This window comes from Hermetia illucens, chromosome 2 (genome assembly GCF_905115235.1).
Source record: "Hermetia illucens chromosome 2, iHerIll2.2.curated.20191125, whole genome shotgun sequence".
NCBI lineage: Eukaryota > Metazoa > Arthropoda > Insecta > Diptera > Stratiomyidae > Hermetia > Hermetia illucens.
Window position 1 is genome coordinate 169,689,989 of NC_051850.1, and position 8,216 is coordinate 169,698,204.

Consider the following 8,216-nt stretch of genomic DNA (forward strand, 5'->3'; position numbering starts at 1 on the left):
ATTATCTATTCAATTTATGGCAAACAAACTAGACTAAACCATTTCAACAGAAGCACAAATGAATAACTCTTCCAGAATAATTTACGTCGTCCCATCAAAAAGACAATAGACCGAATAAACATACAACTCAGGTGTTTCCAAGGTGACTGTTTAAATTGGAAAAATAAAGATACAACAAAGGAAAATCCAAATACGAAGCAGACAAACACACACACAGAATTTGTGGTCGATGTAAAAAAGAAGTTTCCAATTGTCGAAGGAAACAGATGGAGATGGAGATGGCAACTATACAGACAAGACAAATATAATGACGATGTCGGTCGTCTAGAAATGTAAAAAGATCCCTGGACCGGGTAGACCGGGTAGACCGGTCGGAATTGTTTAATTCAAAGATAATGTTTGTCTTGGAAACTCGGAAAGGACAATTGAAGTAATAATGTTTTGTTTTCCAGCCGGGGTCCGATTGTAATTTTTTTTTCTGGTATTTTTTCAGCTGGGGTGGTTTTCTTTCGTTGGTTTTTACAAATTTATCATTGGAACTTTAAGCAAACATTCATGTATTGTAAGAGAATTTTCAAAGAGTCACTAATTGGTTTTTAGTAATTTTTCCTCTTTTCTATTTCAGGTGAGTTGTTACACATATGGTTTGAATTTACACGGCAGTTATGTAAGTAAATATTTCATGAATTGGGTTTGTGAACTCTAGTCAGTTTGACTCAGAATTCATATCTCTCGAAAATACACAGAATAATTAAGTTTGAAAGCCGACTTCCAAGGCGAATAGCTCCAGCCATTAGAGGAATTACCATATCCATGTTCATATCTATGTATGTATATTTTATTCTGTAATTCGAAACCTTGTATATTGTTTCATCTACTTGCATATTGTTGCCTAAGTTAAGAAAGGCTAGAAATACAATTTCATTTAAAATTGTGTTTGAAAATCGAGGGATTCCTTAGTCCACCATCCACTTAATGGTGGACCGGACCAGTTGGAAAGCAACATACTTTCTCGGATGTGATCCACGCAACCCTCATCCTTCGGGAAAGATCTAAGTTGCAAAACATATGACTTGCGGTTTCGTCCAGGGCAGAAACAACTCATCAGACGCTGTCACACCTCTGTCCTGGAAGCAGCGTAACCGAAGTGGCTAAAAGTTAGCATTTGCTCGCTTATATTATTATTAATTCAAAAACACGGCATGTGTATAAATTATAATGAAGACAAATCGCCTTGTAAAATTCAGCCAACCACTTCGATCCCGCTGCTCACAGGGCAGAAGTGAAGCAGGGTCTGATAACTTTCCTCTGCCCTGGACGAAACCCCAAGTCATACTTTACTTGGAAAAATACGGTCATAACAATCACATGCATCAGTTCAGAATCTAATGTTTCCCGAAATTTTAAGTAAACCACATTTTTCGTCCGAAACTTTTTGGCTTCTCACATAGTAAATTGAAATTTCGTAGGAATATTTTCTGTTACAAAAGAATGGTATGCCCGAAAAGTAGACAAAAACTACACCCTGTAACGCCCTGGTAGATTGCACGATGGCCAAGTGAATCTCCGAGTTAGCCGAAGTCAAATAACAAAGTAGAGCTACTTCAAAACCAAAATAAAAGTAATGCAATTCCATTGAAGTATTCCAACGACACATGCTCATTAGCCTCTGAGTAATACAGGTCTACATTTCATTCCATAAAAATAATCTCCTTGATGAGCCGCCTCACAGTCATTTTATACGTGTTTTGATTTGAAACGAATAACTTATTGCTACTCACCCGAGATCGAGATACAAAGCATCAGCAAGTTGCATGTGTTTCTCAATTGACTGAACCGGTCCGCTAGGGAAAAATTCATTTGTTGGTACATCAACATAGGCATATGTATGAAAGTACATTACAATTTATAGCGAAGCGAAAGAAAAATGTTTATATCATTTTATATTTAGGAAGAATTTATGCTGTTGAATTATTCTAAGGAGGTAGGGTTTTATGCTAGAAATTTGAAAGAGCAATGAAAATGATGGTTTATTATTGAATATTTAAAATGTGTTAACGTTTTTGTATAATGTGAAGTCGAGGTGAGATTTAGGAATTTAAAAGGGGGATATTGGAGGTATTGAAGAAAAAATACTGCCTTTAAGCAAATTCTCTAAGTATCATATTTTTTATAAGGCCACCAGCGTGACACTGCGCCAGTCTAAATCATTAATAATCTCTTTTTGTTTATGGAGGATGCTAGGAGTCCTGAGTCCGCACGCACTTCGTGACGGACCGGACCATTGAGAAGCAATTTACTTATTCTTCTGCAGCCCCCGGACTCGTCTTTTTTGGGTCAAACACCCAAGTTTTCCAAAAAAGAACGAAAAAGTTGGCTGACGGTTTCATCCAGGGCAGAGGTAACTCATCAGATGCTGCCTCACCTTTGCCCGTGACCGAAAGTAACGACAGATGGTAATCGCTCAATTTAGATATAATCGCAAACACGTAATGGGTACGAATTATATTTAAGTGAAATCCGTCATAAGTTCAGACCTAAACCAGGCCAGCAAAATTGCATTCCGAAAGGATACGAGGTTTATACTTTAGATCACGTCAGTAAAATCTAAAGACAGCTCAGCCATCAATGTTGAACTCTGTTCATGAAATGATCTAAATGACAAACAAGTAAGTTACTATTATAAAGCATGAATTACCAAGCATCAATTTCAATTTAGTCGCTTCTATCCATGCTTTCTAAAGAATCTAGATAAAATAAAATACAATTCATGTTTTCCTGAAAAGGGATATATTATTTGTTATTATATACGTATTTCGGGGACAAGTTGTGCCCTATTCTGCAATATAAATATTACAATTTAGCATTTGGGGTCCTATAATTGCTACTCGATTACTAAACTAGAGAAGGTGGAACATTAATGTTCCCTGGTGTCACCATTGCCCGTGTTATGGTTCAATCTGTTCTCTTCTGGGTCCCATAGGATGGCCAAGCTCTTATGCGCGTCCTGCTTTCCCCTGCTGCCGCATTATTTGACGATTTCTCCGTTGCCCCATGCGATGTTATGTCTCTCTTGAACCATGTATCGAGCTATCATTGATTTTAGGTTTGTGCTCTTCTTATTCTTTCTCCTGGCCGTTTTCGTTTCTCTCTCATGCTCTCTGCACCGTATCGAAAGCAGTCTTTCAGTTTGTCCTCTGTAGCAATTCATGCAATCTTGACATTATATATTCCACGGGATTCATGTTTTAATTCTAGTCCTCGGGGGATTCTAGCCCGCTTTTGAGCTGGTTAAAGCCTACTCGATGGCACCATGTCCATGTTTAGCCCTTTAGTTTTTTTCATCAGTTTCAACGAAGCCGCATTCTTCTTTTCCCTTTCAACTTATTAGCGGGGGATGTCATTGTCCTTATTTCTTGACGTTTCGCCTTTTTAAATATCAGTCTTTTAATAATCGACCTTTGGAAGCCGTTCTTCCGTCCGATATCGATTATGTACTCCTTTTCTTTCATAAATTTTTCTGCACTGAGGAACACGGTGAACTATCGGTGAATTATGGCATGGAAAGGGGCCATTTCATGTGAATAGGTCTGGCTAGAATTATCTGGTATCGTTTGCTGCGTGTGCGTAGGCTTCCTATTGATGTCCAAAGAGATTTCCTTCTCCTCTCTAATGATTCTTAAATCTTGAAACGTTCACCATTGACCTCTACCTCCATTGTAAATCTCAGGTTCCAATTTATCTTTTTTAGGACCTCCAGCATCTCCTCCAGTTTGTCTTCGTGGACAATGGTGAAAATGTAATCTACATATCTTGAACACATCTTTATGAGCAGGTCTTTGGAAAGTAGATCATTCCTAACCTTGTCCGTGAACACGTTACTCAAAAATGGTGAAAGGGAGTTACCCATTGCCACCCCTTTGGTTCTTTCGTAGAACCTCCCTCTGAATGTTTTCGACATGCATACTTCTGCAAGTTTCATTAGCATTCCTGTTTCTTTTTTTCATGCCAAGAATGTACGATTTTCACTCAGTAGCCACTCCTCCAGATACGAAAATGCCGCCTTTCTCAATTCAAAAATAAAATTCTCCATAAGAAATAAGGTGAATACAACATTTTGTGGTCCATATTAAATCTAGTGCCAACTATTATACTAATGAATGCAAGGCTTCCTAATCTTTGCTACAATAGCCCAAGTTGAAGTGTCTCGAATTAATATATGTAATTTTACTAATTGAACCTATCACGAGTTTAGCCGACCCCGCTTGTGAACGGGGCAAAGGCTGTTGAGAAAAAGAGCCCATCACGAGTTTTATCCAAAATTTGGGCGACAACAAAGTCTCTTACCCTGATATTCAACCTCCATAAAAGAGTACTTACCATGAAAAACGCTTGAAACTAAAATAGTAATTTATATCCATGTCTAGTTTGCTGGATATAGGAGGGGGGGGGGGGGGGGATCAGGGAGATCAAATTTTTTTTGAATCTGTTTGGAAAGACCTTAAAAATATGCGTCTGCACAAAAGCTCAACCACGTGTTAGGCATCCCCATTGAAAGTCAACGCCTTCCTTACTCCTACCTTTGCTATACGGGACCACTATTAAATATTAATCCATGGGAGAGCCCCAAAACTCGATTCCTTAATTTCCCCTTAAGTCAACATAATTCCCCATTTTAGAGGCACGTCTGGAATTCCTTACCAGTTTTCTCTTGATTTAAGGTTCTGACCAGTTATGCTCCTTGGTCACAACGCTCCGTACGGCAGAATGCACAGAGTCCTCCCTTTCCTCGAAACATCAGAAAGCAAAACAATGGATAATCCGGGTCGTTGCATCTTCTTCTTTTTCTTCAGCCTTTGTCCCGTTCACAAGCGGGGTCGGCTCGAATCCGGGTCGTTGCATGTATTGTCATATGGGGGTAATTTAGGGGAACGTCAATTGCAAATCGGTGCCTCGGTCATATTCGCGTGTTTCGTGAAGCATTGTCTTAGATGTTGATTTACGGCTTCCCTTATTTCACCACTAGACATAACGATACCTCTGACTTGTTCAGGGTCTCCGTGCCAGTTTTCAATAGTTGGTCATGTGGCTCTGAAAATGTCGCATTGATAGTTGGTATTCTCACCATGACTGAAATTCTTTTGAAAACACCCAGTATACCTGTCAATACAGTAGCCTGTTGAAAGGGCTGCTGGATATCGACGATACACTCCCAAAAACTTCTAGTACTGAGCATGTGAACTCTCCTATTGATGATAGCACAAATGTATCACCAATAGAAGAACTGCGCATTTGTCCCAAATTCAGGTGTCGGATCATTATGTACCAAACCGTTACAAAAGCCAGCTTTTGCCACCTCTTTGAACTGTCCAGCCACTATCAGCACACAGCTGCTGAAAATTACGTAGACCTTCGGAAATAGTAACTGGTTCTCCGCTTGAACTAAGTGCTCATCCCTTTGTCGATTTTACTAACTAAGGCGTCCCCCTTAATTAAGTTTGCCCAACCCTTGCAACTTTGAAAAATGCAGTGAAGCGGCGTGTTGGATTTCCCTTAGCCTTACCCGGGTCGCCAAATATTTAAAATTCTGAGAACTGCGGCCAGGTGTAGATACTACTGAGACTCTGAAGTTCTGTCCGCCTCCGCATCCCCAACGGATTACCCCACGAAATTTTACTCTGGTCTTCCCAACCAGAACAGAGTGGAAGATTGGCGATGTCTTTCAAGCCTATGACAAGAATTTTTCACCGATGGATCAAAGATGGTCTGTGGGATCGGTACAGAGCTTTTTCAGGTACGCCTGACGGTAGCCGAAGCATGATCCTAATATCAACCGTAACCTAATCATTTTGAACGAACGCCATTAATGTGTTTCACCCAGTGCCGCTCATCCAAGTTTGGTGTGGCAGTGTAGAAACGCACTGAACAGTCTGGGCGACACGATCAAAGTCTTGTAAACGCTGCAAGCTGATTCTGAAGATCTGTTCGGACTGGATTCTGCTCCTGTTGCCCTTTTCACATCAGTCACCAGCTTAGCAGTATGTGTCACCAAACCGGTGTACCAGGACCCTAATTGAGCCCCTTCTGATACCTATGAATCGACTGAATACTTTTTGCTGATCTTAAGACTCTTTTTCTTCTGAAGGGTCCACGACAGTTATTCTTAATTGGTTTTTCTTTTACACAATAGATATCCATTTTTTAAAGAGTTTTGCTTTAATTTTCTGAAAATAAGGCATGCGAGAGGCACCATCCTCTTCAAGTCCACCCAACTAATTCGCTACGCTGGCGATACCGACATCATGAGTAGAACAATTCGAGATGTGCAGTCTACCTTCATCCAGTTCGCGCAGGTGGCGCGAGATCTTGGGCTGCTTGTCGGTTCGAAAATCACAACCGATAACAGGTATGACGATGAAATCCGCAATGGCATATGTCAGGATGCCAGACAGTTTTTAGGGATATCGAATTGGTTGACCTCGGCGCAAAACCGGGATGTCTGGAGTTCCTTATTAAGGCAGGCCTAGACCGGTTGTTGCGCCGTTGATGATGATGAATTGAGGCGTGACTTTGAAAGATTTTCAATAATACCTATTGTCGGCATTTTGTCTCATTATCAAAAATTTCTTTATAAAAATAGGAATTTGGGTTTCGATAAGAAAAGCATATATGAGTACATGTACCAAACTGTAATCTGCGCCCAATAATTTCCGCATGTCATCATCATCATCATCATCAACGGCGCAACAACCGGTATCCGGTCTAGGCCTGCCTTAATAAGGAACTCCAGACATCCCGGTTTTGCGCCGAGGTCCACCAATTCCGCATGTCATGGACGTCCTAAAACCACAACTAAACTATGTATCTGTTTTCAATGAATTTACGCAAAAGCCATAACGAAATTCCATTTTCTTCTAACTCCTCTACATCCCCTCAGGGATTATCATCGAAATGATTGCAGTATTTCACTCCGTGGCAAGCAAATGGCAAATTTTTAATAAAACCTGATCATAATGGCAATGCTAGCTGGCATTTAATAACCTTCTTTCGTGTAAAAGGTCCATTAGATTGCACCTCGCCATGTATTGCAATGACGATGTCGGCCCCCTGTTAGAGGAGTATCACGAAAATTATAAAATCTTGCACAATTTTTCGTCACGATTTTCACTTGAGCGATTTGTTTGAGGAGGATTCAGTTTGGTTGCATGTTGCACATTCGTGAAGCGCCTGATTGTTGCTGGATTGTATCTGATACGTGTCTGTATTGATGACTGACTGCTCGGTTCTATCTTAAATTCAACCTCCTCAAGCCATGTCTTTCTTGTGAAGCGTTAAACTATTTTCAGATTTGATCCGATCATGCAAGATGATTAGGGTAGTGATGCATTTCCTTGGGTTCTTTGTTGTGTGACCCAAAACTATTGCAAGAAGCTTGTGCTCTCTGAAATTTCAGTTCAAATTGCCTCCAAAAAAGTTCATAGTGTTTGCTACGATATATCACAGAATTCTCCCCTCTATGATTATTCAAACCCATTTTTAAGTATCTACAAGATGTATCTTCTCCGCGCATAGCAAATACTATTGATAGCTCCAGCAAATACTCCAAGACACCTAAAGCGCTGTATTTCCATTAAAACTTAATTGAAAATGTACAACGACAAAGTGCATAATAATATACATCTGGCTCTGACCGCTCCCATTATGAAGCTCGAGAGGTACGTATGGACCCGAGAGGTGACTATTTGAAAGTGATTTACGTCGCCAGAGCCATTATTACCTTGGTCTAATGTCTGCGATCTAGATCTTGCTCTGGAAATAGCCTCTTTACTTAGAATAACAGTCATCGAGGCGTATACGGCTAGTCTTGTTTCAACTTCAAATCCGCCTCCCAAGTACGTGTATTCAAACCATAATTTAGTTGAGTTGATGCTGGCCTCATTTGCATTTGGAAAATCATCCTTTTCAAGAAAAGATAATTTCTAAGTAGTCACAGATGGCCGTAAAGAATAAGTTAACTCTGGAGCGTTTGCAAATATGATTTTCTATGAATTTGTTCTGAGGTGACAAATAATGAATTTAGTTTTTTATATTTCACTCTAAATGGTCAAAAATGCAATTTGTATCTTAATAGTTTCCCGCGAAGTGAAGTTTACAAAGAAAATCAATTAACTATGATCTGAACGGTGCATTTAAAACGGTTTTCAATCCATGAGTCA

General features: G+C 39.9%; 1 long non-coding RNA gene across 1 annotated transcript; it reads left to right on the forward strand.

Moving 5' to 3' along the window:
• Window positions 1–290: 290 nt before the first annotated feature.
• Window positions 291–663, forward strand: LOC119647517. The gene is made up of 3 exons (XR_005248892.1): window positions 291–430; window positions 494–562; window positions 626–663. It is a non-coding gene; the product is annotated as an uncharacterized LOC119647517 (long non-coding RNA).
• Window positions 664–8,216: the final 7,553 nt, after the last annotated feature.